This window comes from Lissotriton helveticus, chromosome 8, assembly GCF_964261635.1.
Source record: "Lissotriton helveticus chromosome 8, aLisHel1.1, whole genome shotgun sequence".
Classification (NCBI taxonomy): Eukaryota; Metazoa; Chordata; class Amphibia; order Caudata; family Salamandridae; genus Lissotriton; species Lissotriton helveticus.
The window spans coordinates 347,874,002-347,893,334 of NC_136069.1; the positions used below are offsets into that span (position 1 = coordinate 347,874,002).

General features: G+C 44.7%; 1 protein-coding gene across 1 annotated transcript in view; it reads left to right on the forward strand.

The window, feature by feature from the left end:
- The window catches only part of MTUS2 (microtubule associated scaffold protein 2), a 1,701,731-nt gene that overhangs the window by 1,021,537 nt on the left and 660,861 nt on the right, over positions 1 to 19,333 (forward strand). The gene's annotated exons all lie outside the window — the stretch shown is intronic.

Genomic DNA, 19,333 nt, shown 5'->3' on the forward strand with positions numbered 1-19,333 from the left:
CAGGGTGCTTAGCGTCCCTGCCAAGACTCGAACCCGGTTCCTCAGCTTTGAGGTCGACCACCCTAGCCGTTAGGCCACATCCTCTCCCTAAATGATAGGAAGTGTATTTTTATCTTACTTGGTCTTTCTCTTGGAGTGTCCCAGAACACTATAGAGAATGCTCAACCTAATCTACACCTACTTCAGCAGAAGCAGAGGGCTTTGCAGCTCTGTTCAGCTGAAAGTACAGCTGCTCTCCCAAGCATTAAGAACAGTCATCCAATTTGCACTACCTTTCCCAGTGGAGGTAAACAAAGAATCACATGTGCTTTGAATTGCTTATCATAACAGCTTCACTTGGAATTACTGTGTAACACTGTTATTTTTGCATAATGTTAATTTTCAGCTGCCAGCAATTTCTCAGCTGCATTACAAATGCAACTGGGAATATTTAGCATTACTTATACCTAAGCAAAAGGTGAATAAGAAAGACACAAGTTTTTATAGTAAATATCATAGTTTATAATCCAATCATTTTAATAGTAGGAATAATGGAGGTAGGAGATACTTTCTTAGAGGAATTGGCAGAGACATAACAAGATCCTTCCCAGATATACATCTACTTATTTGCAATATATGTGTATGTGTGTTTGTTTAGTTCTACCTATTGTGGTACTTGTGCGCGTGTCCTACCTGGGGTTCAGCTACTCCCGTCTTTCTTTGTGCATGGTTATTGTGTCTTTTCCAGACTTAAGTCATTTTCCCTCCTCACAACTGAGCTTTGAAATACTATTCTTAGTTCTATTTTCTTTCAACAAGAATTCTGTGTTATCCCCATCTGTAGTCATTATTGCTTGGTGCAGCCCTACAATAAGATACTGTGAAGAAGCGATAGGGTCTCTCATGACAAGTAAACAGGGAGCTCACACATGCCAATGAAGGAAGGTTAGTGTTTCGAAATATGGCTGATAGAATAATAAATGTGGCATTAAAACAGCATTATGGCACCATAAATTAACATTGTTTGTGGGTCATAATATAAAATTGTAATATATAATATAAGCCTGATATTGAGTATGTTTGTCGACCTGCCATTTGTCAGGGTGGAGGGGGCTATTACATGTGACACCTTGGCCGGGCTTTAAGATCTCCGCTGGCCCTGCAGAGATCTCTGTTCCTATAGAGCTGCCAGTACCATTGTTCTGATGGGACTCAAAGTTTGCTGAGTGGGTACCGTGTTTCAGGGTCAGCAAACCGTTTTTGTTTTGCAAAAAGAAAACTCAGTGGGAGTTTGTTTGTGAAAAACAAAAATATATGACTCTGAACACCCTGCGACTTTTCTCCCAGTGTACAGGAGTAGTTTTCTCTTTTTTAAAGTTTGTACTATCAGTGTTTCCCTGAACTGAAAAAAATAATACATCAGACCATCTGTTCTAAATAGGGCGTATGGTCTGATGCGCTTCACCGACGGCCTCAACTCCATTGGACCGTCAGAGTAGGGTTTCCTAAGGCCACCACCATCAAAAACACGACTGTCCACGCAACTCTAAATACAGCAAGTGGACCATCAGTGTGGCAGACTATGAATCAGTCCATCTGTTTTCTAAAGGATCCTGAAAATTCATTGCCACTTCTGCTGTCTACATTACAAACTGTTTCCAGAGTGTCCGGTTTAGGATAAAAAAATTCTAAATCAGTAGCGATGAGCTTTAATGTAGAAAAATGTTCTTGTTCAGGTCTATTTCTAAACGTTTCTCAAAGACATGATATCTCTGAATCGCTTTGGTACAATTTAGGGATAAAGCCGGATTGTAAATTATCTGGCATTGAAATCAACCTCAAACTCGGCAAAATGATGAATGAAAGATCTGATTCAATTGCAAGGTGCACTGCTAACCCCCTTAGAAGAAACCATTCTATTTTATACACCATCACGTCTCTCAAATCCTTTTTTAAAAGGGTGAAAGTATATCCATCCCAACTTTTATTGCAGAGAATAACCTTGGTCCTAAACAATTCATCCTTTTATTGTGCTCAAAGTAGAAAGCAATGTAGATGCGATCTTTTAAACTGCCCCGCGACCAAATCCGCCATTTCAAATCGTAGTGACCTTACAAAAATCCATAGCCGAAATATTAAAGGGCTTTCTGTTCAGACCTGAGACTTGGACCGTGGATTTGGAATGGCTTACCTCATGCCTTCCAGTTACAATAGCAGACAGGCACTTTTATCCATCGCTTTCTTGCTTATTTGTTCTACTTCCAGTGCCTCCTTTGGATGAAGCTCAAGCCATGAAGTCCAACTTGCATACCTCTTTGTACAGGGCATCGCGCAATAATGAAAAGCTTCCTCGTTGCTCAAAGCTTGGAATTGTTTGTAACCCGAGACTTGTTTGATGGACTCTCAGAGGGCATTAATATGAGGCTGCTGGAAGCCTGCTTAAGTCATTTTAAACGAGCCCAGCATACAAACATTAATTCACCTAAATGCCATCGTGACTAGGTGTCCCCAGTGACATCACAGGGTTCTCAACTTACTCGCTATTGCCCCTCTACAGCTTTCCATTTGCTGCTGTGACTTAGGCTAAGGGCTAGAAGCGGAAACTGCTGGTTCATAGAGCCAAGTCTACTTTCTACTGTGGTCCAGAGGAGTCAAGGGCAGTCCCATGGGTACCATTGAGCACACCAGGCACACCAGCTGCTAGGCCTAGCTAACCCTATCTAATGCTCTGCAGTTTTATGCCACGACTATTCACTCGTGGCACGGACTAATGATGTACCTGCAGAAGATCACAAGGATGGGTCTATTGCCCGCATGCACACTCTTGTCTCGTTGATCAGAGGCCTCACAGTGATTCCTGGAGTGTACTGGTCAGGCTTTGTTTGTGTAAAATGTTGAAACAATACAGAGGGACTTTTTTAACAAAACCATCTCATTTTAAGCATGGATGGCTTTATGGACCTTGCCCAGTGGTTGTCGAGAGCAGTCCACTGAAGCAAAATATCATATCAAGAATCAGGAATTAAGGGCCCGATTGAATCACAACGATTTTGCTGTGACTTATCCTTATAGTACTCTTGGCTTAGTCCTAAATTCCTGAAGGAACCCAGTAGAATTCCTAGAATTCAAGAGCAAGCCTGGAATACTATAAGGGTAAATGTGAGAGGGTGTGGCCTAACTGCTAGAGCTCTCGACCTGGAAGCTGGGGAACCCGGTTCAAGTCTAGGCAGGGTCGCTCAATGTCCTGTGATTCTGGACAAATCACTTAATCTCCCCGAGCCTAACAAAATGAATGTGTCTGTCTGTAACACAACTGGTGCTCATGTAAAGCGCTCTGATACCTTCGGGTCCAGTTGGCACTATATAAAAGGTCCAAAAATAATAAGGAAAATCTTTGCAATCAGGCCCTGGATATTTAATTCTCAACAGTGCCAACAAAGAATGTCTCAGAGAAGTGAAGGAAAAGTAAGCATGTTGTTGACTGATTGTAACAACGTCGATTATTCAACTGCAGCAATAAATAGACAGGGGAACTAATAACATCATTACACTTTTCTACAGCAAGGTGTGAGCCCTGGCCTGCAGTCTGAGGTGGGCAGAGCAGACTGGGCGTCTGTTGACCGCACACAGCAGCCCCCTCGGATTCCAATCGCTCCCACTTTAGAGTTTAAGAGCTGAAGCACAGAACCGTGACTTTCTATTTTTTTTAATAGAAAGATTTTATTAAATTATACACTCATCAGCAGGTAAAAAAAACAACACTAATGTAAAAGATGTTTTCTAAAAATATAATAAAGGTTTTCGAAGCATTTCGAATATTCTAAGACGAGCCAGAACCTGTCTCTATAATTTCTACAATTAAAAGGGCCCAGGTTCTGAAAGTGACATAAGACTATATATTTGTAGCAAATGCTTATACAGATGCTCATAATTTAAATGATACACGTAAATCTGGAAGAAGGGAAGACAAAGAGGTTGACTAGAGGCAGAGTTTGGTCGTTTATAAACACGTAGACAGAAGCAGAACCATTCTTAGGTTGAGCCAGGTTGAAAATGAAAGCACCAGGCAACCCAGGGGGCCATTTCCGCCCCACTCTCTTTGGAACGCACGGCCGCCTTCGGATTCTGCTGCGGGCGCCATTATGTTTTGAAACAGGTGCTTGGAATCTCCAGCGGCAGAGCCACCGGTCTGTGCCATTAACCCCGGAAACTCATGTAAGGGACGCCCTTTTCTTGGAGCCGTAGCACGAGAAAAGGAGAACCATCCGCGAAAATCTAAGTACTTATTCCTGCCTCCTTCCCAGGCGGGATTGTAAGGTAGAAACTGCCAACGCAAGAGCTTGTTTGGTTTGTGTTTACAGTCTGTAGCACCCAAGGGCAGGGTGGATGGAAGATGCTTCTGTGGGCCCACCGACCCCCTGTTACTTGCGCAGGCTGTGGATTTGCTGGAAATGGGCCTGGGCAAAGATCTTTCCCATCTCAGAGGCCAGCCTGGATCGTGGATGCTCAGGGGATTGGCGAGGTAAGACAGGAGGGAGTGTAAGAGAGAAAGAGAGAGAGATTAGTCACAAAACAGGTACATGTTGATGGGCACCTCTATTGACCACTTACCTGCTTCCACACAAGCTATGATGGAGGAAGTGAGGCAGGGCTTTAAGTGGGATAAAATAACTGGGGGGGGGGGCTCATTAAGGGGCGTGGCCAATGTAATTAAGGGCGTGGCTTAAAACACGCTAGGTAAAAATCTGTGCTTAGCATAGTGTGCCTGTCAACTTGTATTTTGGTGTTTGTTATTGCACCCAGGTATGATACAACAAGTAAAATCATACCTGCAAGAAGTCAGGACTATTGGCTTTATCAATAGTTGTTAGTTGCATAAGATAAATAAGCAGCAACTATTGCTTGTTATATATAATATTGAAAAAGCTTCCACTTAAAGCCCTAGTGACACCATGACATCATTGCTGCTCCTGAGTTACAAAAAGAGAAGGGAACTCCAGAGAGAAAATGACTCTCTTCAAAGGATTTCCCTTCCCCTAGAACACTCAACTGACATGTCATGCCATAACTTCTCCACTAGTGAGAAGTGAGCAGTGTGAGCAGCGCACATCGATGTGCCTTCAGTCTCTGCAGTCCGGAAAAAAAGTGGACCGCCGGTGGCAGGGCACAAAACCGAGCCCGATAGAGACCTGTTTCGAGGCCCCCTTTATAAAACGGCCGGTGCTCAGAACCGATGAGACCCGGCCCACTTAAAGCCCTGAAGTGAGGGACATCCCATGTTTCCTGCCTCTGAAAGGTCAGAAGCCAGGCAATTAATTCGTAAACGAGCCTTTCTGATTTTGAGAAGAGAAATAGAGAGTTGGAAATGGGTTAACTCTTGTTTACTAAATCCAGTGTTTAGTGTGAGCTGTTAGTTGCATTTGGGGCCAACTAGCACTAATTTTTGGGGCCCAGCATTTATTTTTCCTCATCAGACTTCCACCAAGAGAGAGAAAACCACAGAAAATTGAAAAAGAAGGAAGAGAAAGGCAGAAAAATAGCGACTAAAACAGAAAGTAGGGATGAAACAGTATTGAAATAGTGGGATGCAGGGAGCGTCTGGTAGTGGATGAAAGATGCATGAGATAGAATCAAAGTTCATGAGCCTTGGTATTCTGTATCCAGACTGTTACACCCGACACACGCATCTGAGCAAATGTTTGGTCCCTACACTTTTCTTTTACATATTAACCACTAAGTCACAGGGCAATTGTTGGTGAAGCAGATTTTTAAGTTGGGCCTACAAATGTGAAATAGTCTAGGTGAGTGCTTTTTTGCAGCTGTTAAAATATTTTGAACATGACTGCATTTCAAATATATTATGACCGTGGTGATTAATATCACGGTTTGAGTACATTCATTTTTGGTCCCAGTGTAGCAATTTGCCACTCATGAAAGATAATTTACCATTTAGGGATGTTTCTTCATTCACAGATGTGTGTGTGTGAACAAATTGTGTGAGATCACTCTGCACCATACGTGGCCACATTTTTCTGTGAAAAAGAGATTCAGGGGTGAAGGTGGCCATAGCAGGAACCCGGGCCTTCCATTTCTTTTTGAAGAAATTTTACTTCTTCAAAATCACCTGTGGTTTTAGACAAAAGCATTCTGTTGCTCAGTTTCAGGGCTGGGTCATCCATTGACTCACTTACCAGGGCATCAGCTTTGGACTCTTTCAGGCACAGCAGAACTGGTGCAATTCTAAATGTATTAGGTTGAACTATTGAGGACCTCAATTCGAAGTTCACTGATTTAGCTGTAGGGACACAGGTTGGCTGGAATCTCGGATTCTGTCCAGCAACCTGCACCTACATCTGCAGATTTCAAGTTGCTTCACCTGGCATGGGGTATAACATGTAGACCCAGAAATACTGGTTGCAAACTGTGTGTTTTCTCCCTTTATAGAAAGAACAGGTCCAAATCACCACACATTAGCCACCTTTTTAATACAGGTGGTAAATATGTAGGGACTAGTTTTAGAACCCCTTGAGGACTACTAGGAAGGCGGTGCAAGTAAGAGAAGAATGTTTGCTGCTCACCTCATGTCTCCTTACAGTGCAGGTGGCGGCTGGGTACAGCAGGCGCCAACAGGCCCACAGTTCCACTCTTAAGTATGCAGTTAGTTTGCAGACAGGGTAATTCTGGGCCTGGAGGCACTAGTGATGTTAGAATGGTTCAAGGCTACTTGTACTGAGCCCCTAGAGCCACATCACTACATCTAAGCAGTTGTTGTTTGCTATTTACATCTACCTATGTCTATCTGGGTAGGTTCACGTTCATAGCAGCCACAATGTACTTGTCTTTAGTGACAGTATGTTCCATCATATGCCTTTGCACCTAGAAGCAACTTAGTTCTACAGTATCTGCATTATAATCGAACATACATAAGTATAATATTTCACAAGCACTGGCCAGCTGAGAAATCCCACTATCCTCCCTGGAAGCCAATTTGTCTCTGCTCCACAGCTTAACATGCCTTGATGCGGCTGCCAGTTGAGGTGTAGAATGGCTACAAGAGTTTGGTTACGTATTATTGAGCACTAGTAAGAGGGAAGACACACAACACCTCACAAATAATGTTCATTGACCTAAACTTCATTCATTGATATAGTCTTGGAACATAAATATTTTTACTAATGCTCCCTCCATGTTGTGCTCTTGTGGTTTAGATTAATTTGTAAGCATTGCCTCCACCACCATTTGTGTGTTTGATGTAATGGCCGGTGTTGCCAATGGTATGCTCAGTCAATGTTCCCTCGCTGACTGTGCCATAGGATCCAAGCTATGCCTCACTGACAAGACTGAAACCCACCTGGGGTTGCTGCGTTCCCTTCAGGTGGGGCCTTGTCTGGCAGCTCCTGGTGGACGGTTCCGATGTCCAGCTGGCTCTGTACTGATCTTCATTTCGAAGGTCTCTGGTTAGAGTGCCAAAGTGACACACAGTGTGAAAAACAAAGGGTTGCAATGCTACCCAGATGGATTGCTAGTGATTTAGAATATTTATAATCATTCCGTCCACCACCTTTTGTGTGTTTGGTGGTTATGTAGCATGACATAAGTCTACCATGTGAAGAGCATAGACCATTATGTTTTTTTCAAGATTGATTTAATGTGCTCTGTCTTTTCCTAATTGTATTGAAGCCCCCAGGTGGGCCAGGTCCCGGGGGCAGTGAAAAAAAGTGTGGGGGGACCCACACTTTTGGAGAAAGGTGTAGAAAGGGTGCTGGGCGTCCAACCAACGCTCAGGAATTCCGCTGCGTAGGACTTATAGGAGATACCAGGAGGGATTCTTAGCCCCCAAACTCCCTCAGGACTAAATTGGACTTCATTCCCCTATCCCATAGTCTGCCATGAGGCACGTTTGCAGAGCGGTAGAGAAAGGGGGCCATGGCCTCCGAAGACGTCTTAGCAATCCCACTGTGTGGGACTTACTGGAGGTAACAAGAGGGGTAGTTGGCACCAAGGACATCCTTGGGTGTCAAATTCCCAAACTATTATCTTCAGTCAGTCCCACACAGCAACACTGGTAAGTACTCGTACCAGGCCACGCCCACTTTGCACACCAATCTACAAACGCGCTCCCTGGCGCGCTCTTGGATGGAGATTGAAGTCCCTTTCACTGCTGGGGGTCCTTTAGGGGCCAACTAGCCTACCTTTTACCTCCAGTAAGCCCCACGCAGTGGGATTGGTGAAAGGTAGACAAAGGCCATGCCCCCTTTCTCCACCACTTAGCAAACGCGCCCCCTGGCGCGTTGTAAGTTGGGGGATTAAGTCCCCTTGAATCCTGAGGGTCCCTGGGGTCCAACTAGCCCACCTCCAGTAAGCGCCACAGAGCTGTATTGCAGAGAGGTGTAAAAAGGGGTGTGGCCTCAACCACCTCTCCGCAATGCAGCGCAGTGGCACTTACTGGAGGTACATGGTGGGCTAGTTGGCCCCCAAGGACCCTCAGGATTGAAGAGGAATTAATTCCCCACGTTAAAACGCGACACAGGGCGTGTTTGCACGCACGTCACCTCAGGCCCCGCCCCTCCCTTCACCACTGTACAAACGCCCCCGTGACGTGTTTTAGGTTGGGGGATAAAGTCCCCTTGAATCCAAGGGGCCCTGGGGTCCAACTAGCCCACAAGTACCTCCAGTAAGCGCCACAGAGCTGTGTTGAAGAGAGGTGTACAAAGGGGCGTGGCTTGGACCACCTCTCTGCAATGCAGGCCTGTGGCGCTTACTGAAGGTACCTGGTGGGCTAGTTGGCCCCCAGAGGCCCTCAGGATTGAAGGGGAATTAATTCCCCAACTTAAAACGCGCCACAGGGCGTGTTTGCAGAGTGTTTCTGGGAGGGGCAGGGCCTCTGCGGTGCCGGTCTTTTTAATTGTTTTTTATTTTTTAAGAAGGGGAGTTGTGTGGCCCCTTCCTTCCCTATTTTAGAGGCCCTGGGGAACCCATCCCCCAGGGCCTGACCCCTAATTTTTTCAAAAATGGAAGGGTGCCGCGTGGCCCCCCTCCCGAGGTCATATTCGACCCCGGGGACCCCTATCCCCGGGGCATGGCCAGTGTTTATTTTTTTTAAATATATTTGGAGGGGGGCTGGGTGGCCCCCCTCCTCAGGCCATATATGGCCCCGGGAACCCCATCCTCTGGGGCAGGCCTTTGAGTGTTTTTTAAAATTAATTTTATTATGAGGGAGGGGGTCGCGTGGCTCCCTCCCGGGCCACTCCTTGCCCGGGGACCCGATCCCCCGGGTTCTGGCCTCTCGTTGGGGACCGTGGGGGGAATCCCAATGCCCCCACAGTCCCAGCCGGTTCCCCGCCTCCTGCGGGAGCCGGCATTGCTTTTCCACACGGGGAGCTGCTGACATGCAGCTCCCCGTGTGGAAAAGCAATCTGGTTTGGATTTTGGAAGAGAGAGCAGGTTTCCTGCTTCCAAAATTCAAACCACAGTTTGCTATGGCAGGGTGGGAGCCTCTGCCATAGCAAACAGCAGTGCCCCGGGTGTGGGCACCCCGGGACACTGCAGGAGCCGGCCCTCGGGGTGGCAGTCCCCAGGGCCATCACAGGCTCCAGTAGGGGACCGCGCGGCCCCCCTCCCATCCAATGCACAGCCCCGGGGAGCTGGTGGTCCCCAGGGTTCGGTGGTCCACCAAATTTGCATTTTAGTGCCTCGGGGAAGTGGCGGTCCCAGGGGCGTGTGGGGGGTTCGAGCCCCCCACACAGGTATATCTTTTTTTTTTAAAACAAGCCCCGGGGGTGGCGGTCCCCGGGGCTGCGGTGTGGGGCTTGTGCCCCCGCAAATAATTTATGAAAGCCCTGGGGGTGGCTGTTCTCGGGGTTTGGGGGGACCTTGGAGGCCACACACACATTTAAAAATTAGTCCAGAGGGGTGGCGGTCCTCAGAGCTGCGGGGGGACACTGATAAATCAAGCCCCGGGGAGGTGGCGGTCCCCGGGGCCGTGTGCGCAGCCTAGCTCCCCAAGCCTTTATAGGCCCCGGGACCCCATCCCCTGGGCCATGTCTTATTTAAAGGAGGAGGGGGGGCATATGGCTCCCCTCCCCAAACCTGATTAGGCGTTGGGGACCCCATCACCCGGGGCAAATGTAATTTTTAAAAAAGAGTGGGCCACACAGCTCCCCTCCCTAAGTCTGCTCTGGCCCTGGGGACCTCATCCCCCTGGCTGGCTTTTTTTTTTTTTAAGGGGAAGGCAGCCACATTATTCCCCTTCCCCGAACCTCAGAAGGGCCCTGGGGACCCCTTCCCCAGGGGCAAATAGAATTTGTTTTAAATGTATGAGGCCATGCTGCCCCTTCCTTGAACCTTATTAGGTCACAGGTATCCCATCACCTGGGCCACACGATTAAAAGAGGAAGGGGGCCGTGCCAGCCTGTGCCTTTTTGTGCCTCGGGGACCCTATCCCCTGGAGCAAATTTAATTAAAAAGGGTGGGCTCCCTGAGTCTTATTAGACACCAGAGATCCCATCACCCGGGGCTGAGTGTTTAATAAAGGGATGGTGGTGTGCAGCGCCCCTCCCTAATTAGGCCCCCCAGGTCCCTATCTCCTGGTAGCATGGGCTCCCTCATCGAACCTTATTAGGAGCCAGGAACCCCATCCTCTAGGTCCAAATTCAATACAAAAAGGGGGAGGAGGCCACACAGCCTCCATCTCTGAGACTTCTCAAGCCTCTGGGACCCCATACCCCAAGGGGTCTAGTTTTTTCCAAATAGAAGGGGGCCACATGGCCTGCCTCCTCGAACCTCATTAGGCCTTGGGGTCCCCATCCCCCATGGCTGTATTTTGTTTAAAGGGGAAGGGGGCCCCCCTTCCCAAGCCTATTATCACCCAGTGATCCCATCCCTGGGGCCTCTATTGTAAAAAGGTTGGGGTGACCACCAGGCACACGTTGGGGGCTGCAGGGGAGCTTCAGGGTCTCCTCGCTCCCAGTCGACTCCCAGCTTGCTGTGGGAGCCAGCATTGCTCTCGGCCAGAGCAAGTAGCTATTTATGCTGCTCCCTCTTGATGGGATTAATATGTTCATAATAATAATAATATGCACTCAGCAGTGCAGCTAGGGAAACAGAACACAAGTCTTCTCCCAGCCAGTGGGATGCCCACTGGAAGCAAACTTGGTGTTTGCATCCGTTTGGCTGGAGATTCATAAATGCTCCCACCAGATGGGAACAAACATGTTCCTCTGCCCACGCCTATGCAGATAGGGAAACCACTGTGTCCCGGTGATGGGCTCCCCAGGACACAGCAAGTGAACTATCTCCAGGGGATGAGGTCCTTAGAGCAATTAAAGGCTCAGGGAGCAGGCCAGGAGACCCCTTCCTTTAAGCTTAAGTGATGGCCCTGGGGGACTGTGTCCCCAAGGCCTTTTTAACACTTGTAGGGGCCCCTTAAAAATAGTTTGAGCCCTGGAGATATAGCTTCCTGACAAGTTTGGTGTAATTCCGTTCAGCAGTTTTTACAGTAGTGCTTCCTGAAGAAGTCTAAGGAAAATGCATAGGGGCTTTGTGTTAGAGAGCCCCCCTTTTTTCTCAGCTCCCGCTTGATGGATCACCCTGAAACTTCCTATGAACAAACTAGTCAAAAGTATTTCCTTTTGGAAAGGTTAATGGAGATTTGTGAAACTGGGCCAAAGTTATTAGCAAGTCAGAAAAGGCATTTCCGTTGGGAATGCTGAACTAACTAGAACTACAATATGTACATCTATATATGTATATATTACCTACTGGCGGATTTTTGAAAATTCTATGTCTAATAACTTTGGCGTTTGTGGACGGAATTGGCTGAAATGTTCAGGAAAATGGCACATTTTGTTTCTGAGCAGCCCTTGAAAATTTGGGGGGGGGTTCGTCAAGGGGGGGCCGAGAAAAAAGGGGGGTCCCAAAACGTGTTTTTAACATTGAGTTTTCCATAGGGCGGTTGGCCTCACTTTTAGCCCGAACGGCTGAATGGATTTGCACGAAACTTGGCAAAATTGTAGGGACTGGTAGCCCGATGTGCCTTTTGTAGGTCTCAATATATGTGCTCCAGTGGATTTTGAGAAATTAACGTTTAAAAAAAGATATATATCTGTAACAGCGGACCGGGCAGCGTCCCAGGACGCGTACTTTTCGCGCAACGGAGCTTTGTGAAGCGAAGCTGATTGGTTCTCTGGCGTCTGTCAACATTCCAAAAAGTCCGTAGCGGCCGCCATCTTGTCTCTCGGTAGGATCGAGAGACAAGAGGAGGCCAAAACAAAGGGGGAAATAACCATAAGGGGGCATAGTAGATCCTCGCTGACCCCCTAGGTTTGATGTGGAGGTTTTAAAAGGGCCCCGCGGGGCAAAAAAAATAATAATAATAATAATCGAACGGCTGAATGGATTTGCACGAAACTTGGCAAAATATTAGGGACTGGTAGCCCGATGTGCCTTTGCTAGGTCTCAATATATGTGCTCCAGTGGATTTTGAGAAATTAACGTTCAAAAAAAGATATATATCTGTAACAGCGCTCCGCTTCGCGTAACGGAGGTTTGCGAAGCTGATTGGTCATTCTGTCACTGGGCTATAGTTGGGCTACATCTGGCTGATATTTGGGCTACATTTGTTTTTTTGTGTGTCTGGCGGCCATCTTTGGGCTACATTGGGCTACATTGGGCTTCATTGGGCTACATTGGGCTACATTTGGGCTCCAACATATATATAGGCCAATGTAGCCCAATATATATTTTTCAAAGTTAATTTTCGTAAAAACCACTGGAGCATATATCTTGAGACATAGCAAAGGCACATCGGGCTACCAGTCCCTACAATTTTGCCAAGTTTCGTGGAAATCCATTCAGCCGTTCGAGCTAAAAGTGAGTCCAACCGCCCTATGGAAATGAAGGAAATGAATGGGTAATTTGTAATTAGCAAATAGCTAATCGCAAACTAGGAATGGTAAAGAATCGCTATTTATTCCTTAAAGTTCGCTATTTAGGAAATGCAAAAAACTTTGATGATACATATGGCGGTTCATCTCTAACAAGATAAGAAGCATAGGGATACATTTATGATGACTGGCGCATCACCAGGGATGTGTTAGTCATTCTGTGCCGCTGTTCCGTCACCTATGGTGTGCTGCATTTACAATGCGGCGCATCATGGGGCAAAAACAGCACAGATGCGTGATGTATCTGTGCCGTAAAGGTGGCGCATTGCTGGAGTTGTATCGCAAGTGTGATGAAGCTCCAGCAAGGGTCGGGGGTGCCCCTGTCGCAGGGTTTCTGTTCTCACACAGAACTGTGGACAGAGGATTGGAACCTCGGCGAATTAGGGTGTCCCAAAACTCACGTTAGTAATCAAAAACTCCTTAGCAAGCTAGGTACAGTGTCACATTGGATATAACAAACTCTCAATGTTTAGACAATCCAGAATATGAACTTATAGTACCTCAGGATACGTGGAACTCATGAACAGTCGGTCGTTATATATTTCTTAGAAACCAGAACATGGAGTTAAGAAGAACACATGTGTATTTGAAATGTTTATTTACTAATGCCGTCTTCTCAGGCGTAGTATCTTAGATAATACAAGTACACATATTATCAGTAGCAAAATTACCAGCATAGTTACTAGTACATAAAAAGCGAATGGTGATAGTATGTTAACATGCTGTAAATGAATAAGAGTTAGCAACACTTATAAGCAGCCGCGGGCCGTGGAGGGAGTTACGGTGAGGCAGGGAGGCGGGGAGGGGGAGAAGCAGGGTGGAGAATACAAGTACACATATTATCAGTAGCAAAATTACCAGCATAGTTACTAGTACATAAAAAGCGAATGGTGACAGTATGTTAACATGCTGTAAATGAATAAGAGTTAGCAACACTTATAAGCAGCCGCGGGCCGTGGAGGGAGTTACGGTGGGGCAGGGAGGCGGGGAGGGGGAGGGGCAGGGTAGAGAGGGCTCCACCCTGCTTCTCCCCCTCCCCGCCTCCCTGCCTCACCGTAACTCCCTCCACGGCCCGCGGCTGCTTATATCTCACCCTCCCTAATACACATATTATATTATTTGCTAAGAAGGTCTCTTTGTGTTGGTTTAGGGCGTGCCCATACTTTAGTGTCTTAGATTTGAAGGAATCACATCAGCATACACCAGCTCTCTCTTCATGTGAACCGCATCAACTGTTGTGTATGTGTGTTCGGCAAAGCAATATAAAACCCGCCTCATGCCCAGAATTGGCAGAAGTTGCACTTATGTTATGAGTATGAAGTCGTGGAGATCAGACCTCATAACAATTCTGTATCGTGTTGTTCTTGAAACTTTAGCACTCGCTGTACAGATATAGTTTAACAAGCAAAGCAGATAGTAGAGCAATAACATATTATTCTCATGTAAACCACGATGAACTACTAGGTGGAAAGCTAAAGCAACAACTAAGTGTCGTGTGCAGAAGTTGCAAAAAAGGAAAAATGGCGTTTAAACCGGTTATGAGCCCATGCTAACTTAACACGGTGTAAAGATATCCAGGACCTAGATGACACCTCCCCATGATCCGGAAACGAACTGAATAAGATAATAGAAGTGCCATCTCATGAGAGCAGATTGCAAGTTTATATGTGGACGGTCCGCAAGGTAAAGCATTAAAAACTAGGAAAATTTAATGCTAAAGAAAAATAAAATAGCCAAGTACTTTATCGAGTCTTAAGCCAATAGGCAAGGTAAATAATAAAAACTTGACAAATAAGTCAATGAATTGTCAATGAAATGCTAGTACTCAGCATATCAAACATGAAAAAGGTCTATGACATAACTGTGTATGCAAAATAAGCTGCAACAGCCTCCAATAGGAAGTCACCGTCTTCATCCGAAAACAGTTCAGCCATCCAATTTAAAAGCGGAAAAGAACATACGTGCTCTCCCAGCACCGGATCCTCTATCACCATCAGAGGACAGCTCGGTGGGTTTTCAAGAAAGCTCTGTTCCAAGAAAGACTGTGCTGCCGCCAATAAATTCCAGGGACCAATTAGTCCATGCATCAATGCCACAGCCATAATCCTTTCGCCAGGACAAACCAACTCGTGAGTAATGATAGGAGTCATCAGCTGATTAAAGTCGACGTCAGGAGAAACCGGTCCGCAGAGACACAAATCAATGGCCCAATCGAAATCACAGGTCAGGCAGTGAAATACAGACTGGACACAGGTGAAGTAGGAGAATCGAAAAGATAATCCATATGCCGTGCTTAATATCGCCAACGGCATTGTGCCATAATATTCTAGCATGCGATTGCGGAACAGTGTCAGCAGCTGCAGGGTGGGAGGTTGCATAGGAGGGACATCCATATTTAAAAATGTAAAAAAGCACAAGAGCGTCCGCTGGTAATGCAAGTAAAAATGCCAATCCACGAAGCAGAGTGGAGAAAATAGAATGAAAGAAAGCAGGGATGACTCCAAAGATTTTCTCAAATGAAGTCACGAGACCACTGGTAACAACTTTAAAAAAGTGCGCCAGGGCCTTTGTGGAGGATGCGTTAAAGATAGTCCGAACCATCTTGCTGAAATTGAAAGGCAAATCTGAATTGAAAAGGGTCTGCACCTCTGTACGGGTGTTCGCTATGTGAAGCACGAAAGTTTCACGGGCCGAACTCAAGGCCACCTCTCTCTGAGACAAAAGAGCTCTTATTCTTGCCATGCCGTTGAAATCTCTCCCAAGGTTGGTATTTGTGGCCAGATTGAAAACTCCCTATGTTCATGTGTGGGAGAAAATAGAACATTTCTGCAGCAAATAACCCGTTCACTTACTGTTACGATAAAAGGAATACTTTTAATTAACTCAGAACAATCTTCATTATTGAGCATCAAATAACTACCATTTTCCAACAACTTGAACGTGGGGATGATAGCAGGAACTGGCGTGCCTTGCAACACGCAAGCCATATTTGGTCGGTGTTTGTTGCATGAACCGTGTAACTGTATGTGCCTACACATTAGTGAATGATCTGGCGTCTCAGTCCATTCCTCTCCATTCAGATAAACTTCTTGATCATCTTTGAAACATCTGTATGTGTATGGAAGCGACCAGACCTCATGAAGAAAAGCACTACCTAAAGGTTCATAACGACCTATTGGTATATATTTCATACAATTTGAAAACTTATATAAAGCAAAAGGCAGCGTTATTAAACCGTGGATAAGGCACGTTGCCAAAAAACCCGCAATCCTCTGCTGATGATGTCACTGAGCATGTCATGAATGATGTAATATGTGACATCATCAGCAGTGGATTACGGGTAATAGTATCTCTAGTTTACTCCCCTATAGCTGTCTTTCTTTTAACATAAGTGTCTGTTTCCTTCCCTTATACTTACTGTTTTTGGTTCGCTTCCGGTTCGCGTACCGGCGAGCGAACTGGGAAGCGAACTAAGAGAAATAGAGGTTGGCACAGTTCCAAATATTGTACCAATTTTTTAATAACGGGGAGGTAGTTCTGAAAAGAATTTTTTTTTATTGTTTTTGTTGTTTTATATTTTTTTTATTATTTTTCAGAATTTTTTTTTACTTTTTTTGAATTTTTCTGAACAGTTTTATATTTTTTGGGGTTTTTCTTGGAGGGGGCAATGAAAACGATTCATTGTAAAGGGCTCAACAGGAGCAACAAAACAAAAAAAAAGTATTTATTATTTTGGGCGTTTCGTACAAACTTGCATATGATAGTCAATAGCTCTGTTGATCAGAGTGATGCTTCTTTCTCCGTAGCAAATGAATCCATCGCAAAATACGCAGGTGTGTTTTACTTCACCAAATCTCATTTGTATATTTGGCACCATCTCCCTGCCCTCTGGTCCCGTTACTTCCGGTACAACAGATCTTCTGGCCATAATAGGGAGATTATCTAGGTCGTTCCGAAACTGTGCAGCACTGTAGTTGTTAGGATGCCACCTAGTCATATGGCGATGCATTGTGTAGTTTCCGAAACTGTATTTTTTCTCGGTTCCTCTGGACAGTCTATCTTGACATATAAGGCAAGTTACGTATCTTGCATTTACTTTTTTCTGACCTTTGGGAATTTAAAAAAATTGCCAAATGAAGTTTTCTTTCCGGTGAGACGTCCTGGGTTCCTCAGGCAAAAACTGCCTCTCTTCCTGCTCTTCCTCGTCTTCCTCTTCTTCCTCTTCTTGCTGAATTATAACTTGAGCAGGTGGTCCACTCTTCCTTGGATGTGGTGGAGGTGGTGGGGAAGCACCAGCTGAAGCTACTAAAGAAGCCATTGCTCAGTGATCACAAAGGGTCTTTCTCTCACAATGATGAAAGTCAGAGTGAGGAAAGAAGGAGGGATTTTCATCATTTGGGAAAAACAAGAGTTCTCAACCAATCAAAAGTGTTCATTTTAGATTATATGACCTAGTCTTACATCATTAGGAAACCAAAAGTGAAATGAACCAATGAAAAGTGTTATTACCAAGTCACATGACTTGCTGTGTTTACGTTAAGCGCTTTGCAGGGCCTCCCGGTTTGCTTCCAGAAACCTGCGCTTTGCGACTCGCTTCGCGTACCAGTTCGCTAACGTAGCACGTCATATGACGTATCACGCGACAACGTGAAACGTCATGCGGACGGGAGGCGTCACGATGTTGTTTTCTAACGCGGCACTTGCGGTAAAGAAACGTTTACCGGCTCGCGGTCTATTTCGCGGCATCAAGGTCAGCTAACGGGAAGCTTCCCGATTCGCGAAGCGGGAACGAAGAAAAAAAAAATTTAAAAAAAAAAATTATTCATAAACATATAAAATATATTTTTGGATTTAAAGAAGAATGCATTTTACAGCTACAGATATTAGCTGTTAAAAAACCAATGAAATTCACTGAAAAAACCATAGGTTATAGACCATATATAGTTAGGAATTAGCATTTACAAAACCTTGAAAATTCACTGAAAAAACCATAGGTTATAGACCATATATAGTTAGGAATTAGCATTTAGAAAACCTTATTTTACTCACACAAAACCATTGAAATTCCATATATAGTTAGTTGCACTAACTATATATCGCGCACCCGCAATCCACTGCTGATGATGTCACATATTACATCATTCATGACATGGTCAGTGACATCACTGATGACATCACTGATGACATCTCAAATGACATCACTGATGACATCACTGATGACATCTCAAATTACATCACTGATGACATCATGACACACCAATACCAGTTACTACATACGCACTCACTGATTCCTACGTCTACACACACATTCACTCATTCACCCATACAATAACTCATACATACAGTCACTTATTATTACAACACTATCATATGCACTCATACACCTATGCAGACAGTCACACACTGCCACTCATCCATGGAGTTACTCACACACCAAGTCAGTCCTGTAAAGAATCAATCACACTTCCATTTCTTCATCTATACAGTTAAACACAGAACACCATACTTCAGTGACATCACTGATGACATCACTAATGACATCTGAAATGACATCACTGATGACATCTCAAATGACATCACTGATGACATCATGACACACCAATACCAGTTACTACATACGCACTCACTGATTCGTACGTCTACACACACATTCACTCATTCACCCATACAATTACTCATACATACAGTCAGTTATTATTAGAACACTATCATATGCACTCATACACCTAGTCAGTCCTGTGAAGAATCAATCACACTTCGATTTCCTCATCTATAGTTAAACACAGAACACCATACTTTTCACACATATACTAACACATACTTACTCTCTTATACAATCACTGATACAAGTACACATTGATATGCACAGAGTCACACACCTCCCAGCCAGCCACACACACACTCAGTCTTCCATACATCCAGTCATTCTTCAATATGTAAAACGTATTTAAACTTTACAAAAACACACAGACACTAGATGATGTCATCAGTGATGTCATTTGAGATGTCATCAGTGATGTCATCAGTGATGTCACTGACCATGTCATGAATGATGTAATATGTGACATCATCAGCAGTGGATTGCGGGTGCGCGATATATAGTTAGTGCAACTAACTATATATGGAATTTCAATGGTTTTGTGTGAGTAAAATAAGGTTTTCTAAATGCTAATTCCTAACTATATATGGTCTATAACCTATGGTTTTTTCAGTGAATTTTCAAGGTTTTGTAAATGCTAATTCCTAACTATATATGGTCTATAACCTATGGTTTTTTCAGTGAATATATATATATATATATATATATATATATATATAGGTAGATAGATAGATATAATTATAAATATATATTTACACACACATATAAGTATATATATATATATATATATATATATATATATATATTTATA